The following is a 13783-nucleotide window of genomic DNA, read 5'->3' on the forward strand; positions in this document are numbered from 1 at the left end:
AGAGAAGCCTGGGGGCTTGGGTGTGGTAGAACCAGTCCAGGATAACAAAGTCAGCTCCCAGGGTCCCTTTTGTTCCCCTCCATCCTGCTCTGCAGCTCTCCCCTGGAGAGGGTTACAGGAACTTCATTGCTACTCTCCATCCAGAATCCTGCTGCACTCTGAAATGGGCCGGTTTCATCTTCTCCATCAACATTGTGTGTTCTTGCTATTGCATGACAGAATCACCATTCTAAAGCACTGGTCTGTGTCAAACAGGAGTACAGATATCACCTAGGTGGGATATGTGGAAAACAGGCTCAATAAAAGTTCTATTTCTACAGCCTCCATCATCTGCTGGAACAATGTTCTCCCTCCAACAAATAGTATTACTGAGACATTAAGACTTTAGACACACTAGGACATTGTGACAGTTTGGTTTACTTCTAGTTGAATGTTCACCAAATGCATGGTATGTGATTATCTAGAAATCCATAATTCCAGGGCTGAGCATTTCATTTTCAACCTATAAATAAGAGGGACATAGCATCAAACAGTCATTTTAGAATTATTATATAATTTTAACTTCTGTTGTTAAATGACTTGCATCTATAATGCTTAATATACTGCTCCATAATGTGGCAGTTCTTTCATGCTCACCAGTTTTATGCAGAAGGAACAGTTTGTACACAGAGAGAGAGATGGCAGACCCTTCTGTAGACTCTCTGGGTTGTGATTACTCAAGTTATTCTATTAAAATGTCCTTCAGGATCTGAGAATCTGAAGTGCTCCCAGTCCTTTTTGTTAATTGCAACTTCTTACCTAACTTTGGTTTAGGTCTAACTAAAGTTTACTAACTTTTTGTTTTTGGTCCTGGGGATGATGAATGCAGGGCCTTGTTCATGCTTGGCAGGTGTTCTAACACTGAGCTGGATCCCCAGCATTTCATGTTTTTTGAGATGGCATCTCCCTAAATTGCCCGGCCTTGCCTGGAACTTGCCAATTCTTCTGCCTCAGCCTCTGAGTCATTGGGATTCTAGTGCACATTACCATGCCTGGTAGTTTTTACATTTTTGAGTACTATTTACAATAAGCTATTTCATCTGCATTAATTTATGTTTTAATATACCTGGTAGAAAAAGATCTTTTTTTTTCCATAAAACACCTATTTTCAGAGTAACTATTTTCTATTATAATGTAATATTTGGATAAAATTCAAATTCTTGTATTGAAATCTTAATTTTAATCTTATTTGAGCCATCAGAATTGTATAAATAAGTCAATCTCTTCAACAATCCATGTTACAACATTCAATAATTATATGTTCAGGATATGTTTTTTATAACTCAAAAATTTTGTGAGTCTAATATGCCCTCCCTAGCTATTGAAAAGCCTCTAAAGGTTGTATAACCTCAGAAACATATTGGTAAGTACATAAAAACTATGTTTCAGAGCATTTCTCAATTTTTCTTATATTTATCCAGAACTAAAGACTTGATGTGTTACTTTATAACTTTATTTTCAGTTGTGTATTAGAAGTAAGATGAAGGATGTTGGATTAAGTAATGACTCACCCAAGCAGAACAACACATTGGTCATCATAATACCTGAAACTTGATTAATTTCTTTTGGTGTAAAATAAATCCTATTTTTTTCAGAAATGCTAGATGTAAATTGCTATCTTTTATATTTTCCCTTTGATGTCCCCAGGAGTGTACTCAGGAGGAATGAAGGTTGCCCAGGAAAGTGTCCAGAACAATCATCTTTTCTTGATGTTAGAGTCATACTCTGCCAGCGAGTAAGGAGATTCAAGGCGCACAGGACTCTCCCACAGAGACTCAGGCCACAGTATGCCTCTGCCTGCACTGTCCTCTGAGGAACACTTCTTGTTTTCTCTGCCTTCCCTCAGGTAGGATGCTGCCTAATTAAAAACTGTCCTTCAAATACTGAGCTCAGTCTAGTTTGTTTCCTTGGAAAAACATAAATAAAAATATCATTGAGTCACACAGTCACCAGCACCAGAAGCCTCCATCGGAAGAAGGCCATGAGGCAATCTCAGCTCAGAATTTCACATTTTCCCTTTGGATTTAGATCATGGCTGTTTCTTGGCTTTATGATTTTTTACTGCTCTCAGCTGTATTATGTTATGCTCGAATTTGGGACCCCCAAAGACCACCAGAGACCCAAGTTCAATGCAAGCAGCAAAGAGGTGTTTATTGCGAGCTAGCTGGGTCCTCCGCATGCACACACAGCAACTGGTGACGCTGAGAAGCCCGGAGCCCAGGGTTTGCAGTATTTTTATACATTCTTTGGAAAGGGCAGGGACTTCACATATATCATAGCAAATCATCACAAACCTTGGGAAAATCAAATAACAACTCTAAAACACGATTAGCACATTCACTGGCGGGAACAAGTTGGGGAGGGGTGATTGGTCAGTACAAAAGGGGTATTCGTTTGAACTGATTGGTTTGAGCCAAGAGGGGTGTACATGCTGAACTACATGGTTTCCCAACTTGTTATCAACCACCATAAAATACTGGGAGGGTCATCTGGCATCCCAGGTATTTCCCTGTCTCCTGCTGATTGGTGGCTGCTAGGGGGTTGCTACGGATCTCCACCTAGCCTGACTGAGTCAGGGACACCTGGCGCAGCAGATCTCTCCTGTTATTTGTAGATAAACAACTTAGCAGCATGGGAATGTGCGTAGGAGTACTCTGTGGGTTTTTCCAAGGACAAAGGCCATGTCCCTTCCTTGGACAGGCTTTGCTCTGAGATAGAGGCTGGTTTTTCAATTACTTACAGTATAAGCAATTGGTTCTTTGTTTCTTCACCTATAAAACTGGATGATATCAGGGTACATGGTATATATGGTCTGTGGGTATAAAGTTAATTTGTTAGTGAAAATTTCTTGGAAGAGTGCCAGGTACACACAGGATATTTAGAGCTACACCTCTTAGGTTGACTTTGAATTTTATAAAGGAGTACATATTAGTTCATAAAATATAGTTTTATTCACCTACTGACATCCTCAAATACACAGATTATGAAATTATACAAGAATTAACTTTAAAAATGTTATTTTTAACAATTTTATTTCTTGCTGTTCCTCATGGTCTTTTGATAGACGTGTATTTTGCAATGATTAGCTTTGACCAGTTAGCAGATGCAGTACCTTGTGCACTTGGGGTTTTTTTGTCCTGACAGCACTTAACCTCTGTCTTCTCAGCTGTTTTCAACATGTGGTTCATGATTATAGCTGAGGACACCATGCTTCATGGTAGATCTCTTGAACTGCTTCCTTTGAATTCCTGCCAGGCCACGTCACTTTCCCAGAAGCTCTGTTGGCCACAGTGCCACTCTGCTTCTATGAGTATCATTTTTTCTGACTCCAGGGTCAAGGTCATGTGCTGCTTGTTCGCTGAGCCTGGCTCCTTTCACACTAGGTCCTCCAGGTCACCCATTGTCACTAGTGAGAGACTGTCCCTCCTCTCTAATGCTAAGTGGTACAATGTCTCCTGCACACACGTGTTTTCTCAGTCCATTCATTTGCTGATGCACACCTGGGTTAATTCTGTACCTTGGCACTGGGAATGATGCTGCCATATGCTAGAGACACAGACTTTCTTTGACACACTGACTCATGTGGTTTGAGGACACACAGTGCTGAGGACTGCTGCATTCTATGGTAGTTCTACCTTAGGTTTTCCAGGAGCCACTAGACCTTTTCCCAAAGTGACTGCATCAATTATCACTCCCATTAGCAAAGTGTGTGTTTCCTTTTCTCTGAATTCTCACAAACATGTAGCTTTGTTTTTTTATAATAGCCATTCAAATAAATAGGTATGAAGTGAACAAATAAATAGGTATGAAGTGGCATCTCTGTGGCTTTAATTTGAATTTCACTTATGATTGATGATGTTAAACATTTTTCAAACATCTGTTGATTCTTTGTAAATTTTTTTAGTGAAATACTTATCAAATCACTTGACCATTTAACCATCAGATTATTTTCTTGCTATTGAGTCATTTGAGTAATATAAATAATTCATCTCCAGTTCCCCTGATCTTGCCCAAATGTTTACAGCCATACAGCATGTATTATCACAGAAAAAAAAAATGTTTAATATTTAAGGTAATCAAATAGAAATGCAAATCAACACCAGGAGGCACCTCACACAATCCAAAATCATTACAGTCAACATGCTATTAGATCCAACCAAACTCCCTGCAAAAGAGTCACCAAATTCTTAGAAGAAACAAAATACAATGATTTGCATTACTAGAAAAGAATTAATAAAAAATTAATATAATTTTAATATTAATCTTGTATAATATTTAGAATTTCAGTTGGATTTTAAAATTTCTACAGTAATATTTCAGTAACCTATGGCTTTATTTATTTATTTTTATTTGCTATTATTATTTTTTCAATCAAAAAAATGGAAAGACAAGGTTTTTTAAAATTCTCCTTTTCATTAAAGAAGCATGACTTTCTCACTAGGTCACAGTATTTTGAACATGTGTCTGCATTTTTATGTTGATGGAATTATTGTCAGGGTGTTGGCCACTCCATTGAAGTGTGAGATCTCAGGTGCTTGGCAGAGGAGAGTGGGAAACCATCACCCAGGAGTGTATTCCCTGTGTGACCTCTGCTGTCACCTGCCAGTAATGGGGTTTCCTTGGAGAGGAGAAGAGAATGAAATCAGTCCTCTCTTAGGCAGGCAGGCATCAGCTTGTAGACATTGTTCAGTGGATGCACCACGTTGGTGCCAGAGACCCAGACCATCGGGGGGGGGGGGCACCACATACCTTCTGAGATTTGTGGCAGCTCCAGGTGTTTTCCAAGAGCATCCCAGGGTGGCCTTCACTGTGCCCACCATTCCAGAAACCATAGAAGCCTCTGACTGCCAGTGGTGCAGTCATATACACTCTGAAAAGGTTGAGTGACTTCTGCCTTTCAGGGAATGCTGCCTTCCATACGGGGAGCTTCTGGAAGGCACTGTCAGGAAACAAAGGTCAAAGGTGGGACTTGATGTCCTATCAGTTCAGATGAACACACAGTGATTACATGGTTATGTGTGGAAAAAAACAAGCAGTGTTATTCTACAATGAGAAAAGATGGATTTCCCTGGTAACTTGGTGAAAGTGTTGGAGGAGAAACTTACTCCATGTGGGGGAAGGTGGAGTAGAGAAAGGGGCAGGTGCCAGCTGCCCCTGAGCTGGGATCCCAGCAGCAGGGGTTTGCTTCCTAACAGGGTGATGGAGGAAATTCACTGGAATTCCCATTGGACAGTAAAATAACCGTAGAGAGACCTTTACAAGTTTTGAAGATAGAACAAGAGGTGCTGCATTAGAGATGAGCCAGTTTTGCTGGAGGTGGAGTCTGCTCCCCCCTCGCCTTCCCCACTTCCCTTTAGGCAGCCAGGGAGGGAAGCCCTGGCAATGAACTTGGCATCTGTGAACCTGTGGAAGAGAGGGAAGTGGATCTCAACAGACCCAGAAAGGCAGAAAATTGGTGATGGAAAGACGCTGAGATTCTCTGCATGAGCTGGAGATTCCCAGGCCTGAGGGCACCCTTGGCTGCTGGGAGCTGGTGCAGGCATCTGGGAGGAGAACAGACAGTGTCCAGACCCCGCATCTGCACTCCAGGCCTGACCTGGGGAATGTGCATGTGGTGGAGTATGTGCGGCCTGTGCAGGGACTGGCGAGGTTTCTGAGCCTGGGCTCCAGTGGAGAGCACAGTGTGTGTGGTGTGTGTGTGTGTGTGTGTGTGTGTGTGTGTGTGTGTATGTGTGTGTGTGTGTGTGTGTTGTGTTTGATGTTTCATTTTTTTATCATTTTTGTTCCACTCATCTGTTGTTTTTCCCTGCTCTGGATTTGGAATGGAGGTTTTCGTGAATCTGTAGCATCCCAATCACTTCCTAGCTGCTCTTAGGAAAAAGGGGGGCAAGAAATAATAATGGTGGTGACCAATATAAAGCCTTAAAATAAATATCTGGCACATGAAATGACCTGTATATTACTAATGGCCACACAAAGCAGAATAGTGGGTCAACATTTAATGCAAGCAAAAGAAAAACAGAGCCACAAACTAGATCTGGCACTGAACCCCAGATGTCGCCTGGGTCACCCATCATGTCAATAACACAACATCATCAATGTCGGGGGCACGGAGTGACACTCACTAAACAGTTCTCACAGAGCAGGGTTAAGTACTTTAAAACATTTTTAAAAACCCAGTTTGGTGAAATGGGACAGAACGTGGATGGAGAGTTACCTCCAGAGTGGAGCTGGGCATGTGGCCAATGGCTTAAGGAACTGACCAGGCAGGCAGATTAGAAAGCACTAAACCCAGTGATACCTGCAGACACAGGCTGCCTGTGAGGCTGGGGAGGGCACAGCCATGCACATGAGAGAGGCACACTGTGTTGACTGCCCAGGTGGTGGGAAAGAAGACCCCAAAGAGCAGCTCAGAGGAGGCACTGGTGATAGGAGCCAAGGAGAACCTCCTAGTGGAGTCAAGGATCATGGATGCTGCTGGTCAAATAATTTGAAAAGGGAAGTGAAGGAAAAGTGCAGCATCTTCCCAGGGAAGAGAATGCTCTTTACATAGCACATGCCAGGAGAATGATCAGAGATTTGGGGGATGGCGGGTTCTAGGAGCTGCTTAGGGTACTATATTGCTACAAGAGTTACAATTGAAATTTAAAGGAAGTGAATGGCTATTTTTAAGGGTTGAGAGTACAATTCTTTGTCTCAAGACCAGGATCATAGTCAGAAAATGAAGCCACATGTTTCTCTGAAGGAGAGGACATTAGTCACCTGGAAGCCCTACACTGGGTCACATATGTTTGTGGGACACTTGATGGATCTATAGTCCAAGTAGCTGTAGGTTGTAAGTATAAATTACACACAAGATTTGACAAAATAGAATGAAAACAAAGTATATAAGCAATAATAATTTCATGTGATGCATGTAGACATAACATTGACTAATATATGTATGAACATGTACAGTATTGTATGAAATAATTCATAATAGTATAAAATAAAATGTAATTAATATTTGCATTGTAAATTTTAGCATGAATGTTTTGTTTTAAATTAAAGTATTAATCATTATATTAGTTTATAATGATCAATATATTATTTCAATTAATTTTACTTATAAATGTCACTAGAGACATATAGTGACATGCATCATTTTCACTATAGTACTATTGGTCAGTGCTTCATGAGGGTGTTCCAGTCTGCATGGAGAGAAGCCATACAGAGGAGTAGGGACAGCCATGCTAACTTCTTCCTGGGGGAGAATATCCCACACACTCTTCCCATGGCCCCCAGCACCTCCTTGTTCCTCAGGCTGTAGATGATGGGATTGAGCATGGGGGTGAGGATGGTGTAGAAGACAGCCAGGTTCTTATCCTCTGCCAGGGATCTGAGATTCTTTGGTCAGAAATAAGTGTAGGCAAAAGGTGTGTAGTAAAATGTCACCACGGTTAAATGTGTGGCGCACATGGTGAAGGCCTTTTTTCTCCCCTCTTTTGAGCGCATGTGAAAGACAGCAAAAAGGACCCGCCCATAGGACACAGTGATGCCAAGGAAAGGAACAATGAGAAACAGGCCTGTGCTCACAAACACCGTGTACTCATAGACCCAGGTGTCCATACAGGCCAGAGGAACCATGGCTGGGATGTCACAAAAAAAGTGATTGATGGCCCTAGACCTGCAGTAAGGAAGATGAAAGATGTAAAATGTGTGTGCCATGGAGTTGATGAATCCCAGTGTCCAGGGCACCAGGATCATCTTCAAACACATGCTTTTACTCATGCGGATGGGGTAGTGGAGGGGGTGGCAGATGGCCACAAAGCAGTCATAGGCCATGGAGGCCAGGATTAAACCTTCTGAGCCGGCCATGGTCAGGAAGAAGAACATTTGCACACCACAGCCCAGGAAGAAGATGCTCTTCTGGCCAGAGAGGAAGTTGATGGCCATCTTGGGGACAGTGGTGGAGATGTACATCAGGTCCATGATAGAGAGCTGGCTGAGGAGAACGTACATGGGGGTGTGGAGACGCAGGTCCAAGAAGATAAGGGCAGTCATCCCTGAGTTCCCCACTGAGGCAAGAACAAACACAAAGATTATCAGAAGCAAGAGAAGGAGGCCAGTTTGGTTCTGAGGAAACAATCCCAACAAAATAAAATCACTTGAAGTTTGGTTCCATTTCTCCATGAAAAGGCACTGCTTTAATTTCCTTAAAAGAAAAATAAAAACAAAACTAAGCAATAAACATGATCAAATAGAAAAGGAGAATAGAAGAAATTAAGTTTATTAGTGTTTGTTTTGAATGAATTGTCATCCATACAACACCACAGATTCTGTTCAATAGATTTTTTATATAAGTAACTTTATGCTTCAGATAATGAATGTGTAGTAGTTGCTAAATGTGTCTGTCTTTTTCCCCATTTCTTATTGGTGCATTACAGTTGAGTATAATGACGACATTTGCTGTTAACATGTTTGTACAGGCAATACAATATGGCTGAAATCTCTCCTTAGAATGTTCCCTATCTCTCCCTGCCTCCAACTTCCCAGAACCTTTTCTCTACAGATTTCTGATTTTCATGAGATTTCCACTTCCCCTAAGTTTCTTTTCCTTTTCTCTCTCTTGTATCTACATATGAAGGAAAACATATGACTCTCAATATTTAGAGTTTGGCTTCTTTCCCATAACATAATGAACTCTAGTTCTATCCATTTTTCTTTAAATAAATAAAGTTATTTTTTTCTTAATGGCTGGATACATAGCTGGTTCCATAGTTTGGCTATTTTGAATTGTGCTGCTATAAACATGGGTATGCATATATCACTGCAGTATGATGACTTTAATTCTTGAGTATAAAAACCGAGGAGTGGTAGAGCTGGGTCACATGGTTGTTCAGTGCTTAGTCTTTTGAGGAACCTCCATACTGTTTTCTGTTTTGTTGTACTAATTAACAATCCCAAAACTGTAAAAGTGTTTCCTTTTTCCCACATCCTCTCTATCATTTATTATTTTTGTATTCTTGATGACTGCCTTTCTGAGTGGTGTGAAGTAAAATCTTAGTGTAGTTTAAATTTACATGATCCTAATTGCTAATGGCACACTAGAAGACATAGGGAAAAGCCCACACATCTATATTCATCTGATCTCTGATGCAGTGCCAATAACATATATTGGAGAAAAGATGGTCTTTTCTACAAATGGTGCTGGAAAAACTGGTTATCCAATATGGAAAAAAAAGATACAAAACCTTATCTCTCACTCTATACAAAATTCAACTCATATTGTTTCAAAGATCTAGGAATCAAACCAGAAACTTTACTAGAAGAAAACATGGGATCAACACTCCAGCGTACAGGCAGAGGCAACAATTTTCTGAATAGGACCTCAAAGCTCAGGAAATAACACTCAGAGTTCATAAATGGTGTGCCATAAAATTAAAAACTTTCTTTACAAAAAAGAAAATGATAAGAAATGTGAAGAAAGAAAGAGGGAATAGAAGAAAAGCTTTGCTAGGTATTCTTCTAACATTATTATCTAGAATACATAAAGAACTCACAAAACAGTAGCAAAAGTAGCTCAATTAATAAATGGGCAAATGAATTAAACAGACACTTCTCAATAGTGGAAATACATCGGTCAACGAATATGTGAAAAAATACTGTTCAATAGATTTTGATATTGGAAATAAAAATCACTTTCCCAGTTCTTTCTGGTAACCATCTCAAATTGAAATACAAATTCTACTCCCATATGCAACAAATACAAATGAAATAACTGAGGAAGTCTTTCCTAGATAATGCTGGGCAGGAGCATTCCTAGGACTATGCACCAGGCTCAGCCCCAAAGGAAGCCAGGATCCTGCTTTCCCAGCTCCCCAACTCAGCACTCAGGTTCATCACAGACAGGCCTGTGGGGTGCAGAAGTGCCCTGTGTGCTTGAGTCTGCATCCTCAGTGACCTCGCCTCCTCCACACCTTTAGTGCCTGCTCTCCTCTCCCGACTGGCACTGCTGCAGCTGAGTAAGCCAGGGTCTTCTCCCAGAGCTGTGCTGCTCACCTCCTAAACAGAAGCTGCTCGGCTGGCCCTAGAAGTGGGTCATCATTCAAAAGCATCTTTCTTAAGTTGTAAAGGTATCATGAGTCCTATATGATCAACCTTAGTATAGCATGTTCTTTGGATACTATCTCTTCCCTAATGTGGTTTTCATTGTGAAAACCTTACAAACTAATATCAAATATTAAGGTTTTTATATACATTTTCCCTTTCTTCTTGGAAGCAAATTACATATGATGAAGTTGACCGATTAAATCATGTGCAATATTTTTTATTCTATATTCACAATGGCAAGCTGGAACTGGAACAGTAACAGAAATACAACCTGGGTATGGATAATGGAAGCACATACAGGGACAGACTTTTTGTGTATACAAGAAACCTGGATGTGTGCCATAACTTACACGAAAGGTTCTTCTCATTACTTCATTTATTGTAATGTGATTTAGACACTAATTTTTTTTATTTCCCAGATAATAAGAAGAATTCATGGATGTGAAGAATAATATTCTCAAATATAGTTATACCTTGGAAGAGATTTGACTTCATATTACTAATCATTTCACAATAGCACATTTAGTAACTGGTGAGTGATTTACTGTGTGTGCAATAAAGCATTCAAAGTAATTGGTGTAATGATTACTGTCCTCCATAGGATCAGGCCTAATTCTAGGTCAGGCACATGGGCCATGGAGAGGATATTTCTTCCTGTCCTGCAGTTTAGTTTCCCAAGTTAAAAGCAGGAACTGGCTCTGCTGCTGAGCTGTTCACCTAGGAAGGAACATGAACAGAGGCAGTGTCCTGACTGCAGCTTACACGTGTGTGCACTTGCCCTGTTCGGACTTAATTATGTAGGGGAAGTAAAACCACAATTAGTTATTAATCATTTAGAGTAAAGAAACCAAAATGAGAAGAAAATGAGTGAGTTCCTCTCCTAGGTGATATTGTTGCTTAAGCTGTTCTTTGGGAATGTGCATCTGCCTCTCAGCCATTCACAGCCTCCCTTCTTCTCCTTGTGCCATGTCAGATCTGGAAATTTCATTTTCATTGTTTTTATTCTCACAAATATTCATAAAATAAGATAGTCACATTTCTTATATCGCCGGCATGTGTTTGACTTCTCCCTGTATCTAGTCTTAGAGAGAGTTGCACTTTATGTTTGAGCTCTTCAATGGGGATGCTGCCACAGACTACTGTGGATGTTAATTTGGATTAATGAAAATTAATCCAGGAAAGAACAGCAACCAATAGTTTGTTGTCATGATTCATCTCAGTAAGTAAACAGCAGTGATTCCTTGATATACCATAGAAAACAGGAATACAATTGTAAAGGAGAGCTTTTCACATAAGAGGGGACACATTTTGAAATCTGTCAGGTTGACAAGCACTGAGAGTAAAAAGTGGTGCTCAGGAGCACAGCATCACTTTACCTGCAGAGCAGTGAGATCTCAGGCTTCCTGTGCCTCCAGCAGGTCTAGAGACAGAGCTCTGACCTCACAGAGAAGGAAAACACAATGTGCCCAGCCCTGAGATCCATTAATCCCTTCAAAATGTGCTCACTGCTTCTGTTTGTGGTAGTGCTGCTGGGCATCAACAGGATTTCGTGGTTAAAATACACAAGATTACACACTCTGGAGCTTGTATTCAGTGGGTGACACAGACAATAGAGCAGCAGCCCAAATAAATGCTGCAAGGTGTGTGCACATTAGTGACAGCAAGAACAACAGAGCAGGGAGGAAGGACAGAAGGACAATAGGGCAGCAGCACTGAGCACCACTCCAAGGAGGTACTGCTGGGGCCCCCAGGCTCTGGACCACTTTGCACAGACTGAGCAGCAGGAACAGCCCTGGAGGAGCCTGCCTAGGTCATCAGGACAACAGCAGAGACAAGAGGGATCTGGAAGCTCCAGGCCCCAGGGCAAGTGTGTAGGGAGGGGAGGACTCAGACTGTGCTCTGGACCAGGTGAGAGGCCAGTGGGTGTGACATGGGGTCAGGTCCCCTTCTGGAGCTCACACAGGAGGATCTGGTTGAGCAGAGAGTTGAGAGGAGGAGCCCAGGGCAGAGACTGGGCAGTGGGCAATGAGTACAGCTTGGGCTACCTTGGTTTAACAAAGGAAGTCAAGCATGCAAGGGATCCTGAGGCCTGGGCATATCAGCACAACTGGGTGCTGCTTAGGGACAGTGTGGGACCCACTAAATCCTCTGTCTCTGCCTCCGGCTCAGAGGCTCTCAGAAAATCTGCTGATCAACGGAACAAAATATTAGCTTCAGAAGTAAATTAGTAACAGCGACCAAACTAACAAGGTGTGACTAGATCATTTCATAAATCAATCCTTAACACACACCTGGGGTTTGGAGGGCACAGAGCCATCTGGGGTGCTTTCCTCCTTTCATTGTTTAGTCCAGGTTTAATTTCAGTCTGCTGTTTATGTCTTCCTTGGGCCATTTTTGGAGGTAGGCTATGTTTATATTTAGATTATGTGATGTATACTTTACAGATTAAAGAGTTTTGATGGTAGTTACTACAATAACTAATTTTGTAACATTGAAAATTTTCATGTGTTCAGAGAATGGGCCTGAATCATTACTTTTAGGATCCTGTACACCTTGTAATTGAGCTGTTGTGATCTGGAACCTTTGGGTGGTACTATTTTCATTGATTACCAGCAACTTTTTTTTTAAAATTAGGTATGGAATCTTATTTCTTACAACAGAATCATTTAAACACCACATTTTTTACTATATTATACTTTGTAGAGAACTATTCCTGTGGCTGTAAGGTGAGTCATCCTGCAAAGCCCATTGCTCAAATATATAGAATTTTTAAAAAAGAAAAAAATGAAAATCCAATTTGACATAGCCTGATACATGTAAACATAGCAAGTGTTGGACCCTGAGTTTAGCTTGCAAATGTTATGAATATTGCACAGTTTTGAAATGTTACAGAGAATCAGCCCAAGACAACCAGCAACTTGTCTGAGCCTCAGATAATTCAAATCTCAGCATTTTCCTATGAGAATTCTGAGGACAGAATTTAGGGGACAGAAGTAAGTGAGCTCTGTGTGTTCAGCACATAGAAGGTCTGAGTGTGAGTCCATGTCCTCTCTTCCTTCCATATGCTAAACACTGAGAAGACTCAGGCTCAGAGAAATTTGTTGTCCCAGCGAAGCTCCAAATCCTTGAGAGCAGCACTTTGTATAATTTTAACAGGTTCACATGGCCTCATTTTACCTTTAAGTTTACCCTTAGCTCTTTTCCAGTCTGTTAAGGAACCACTACAACAAACCATTTTTCTGTTCTTTGTGCAACAAAAAGTGTGTGAACTCGTTTCCAAACTATTTCCCTTATTTAAATTTTACCCAAATCAATTGAGTTCAATAATATCATCTTGACTTACTTTGTCTGAAGTGCTTAATTTTGTATTTTAAGAGAAGTAGCTTTATCATTAAAGGAATCCCCGCTGACAGTGGATTGAACTCAAAATGTTTAAACAGCAATGTTCCCAAATAGTCAACCAGGCTAAGAAGCTAGGTCCTGCCACTGAGCAGTAGCCTTGGTTCCCACCAAATTCTCCTGACACCAGATGTCAAGGGCACCAGGAAGGAATCCTCAGAACACATTAAGTGCTCACTGCTCCCGCCTCTACTATCATCTTTCTGCTGAAATCACAAAGCTCTTCACCTTGTGAGTGTTCCCCATGTTGTTG

The 13783-nt window shown here is 41.0% G+C and overlaps 1 pseudogene; it reads right to left on the reverse strand.

The window, feature by feature from the left end:
- Window positions 1-7203: 7203 nt before the first annotated feature.
- LOC144372635 (olfactory receptor 2L13-like) lies at window positions 7204-8211 on the reverse strand (annotated as a pseudogene).
- Between the last annotated feature and the right edge of the window lie 5572 nt (window positions 8212-13783).

The sequence above is a fragment of the Ictidomys tridecemlineatus genome, unplaced genomic scaffold (assembly GCF_052094955.1).
Source record: "Ictidomys tridecemlineatus isolate mIctTri1 unplaced genomic scaffold, mIctTri1.hap1 Scaffold_138, whole genome shotgun sequence".
Taxonomy (NCBI): domain Eukaryota; kingdom Metazoa; phylum Chordata; class Mammalia; order Rodentia; family Sciuridae; genus Ictidomys; species Ictidomys tridecemlineatus.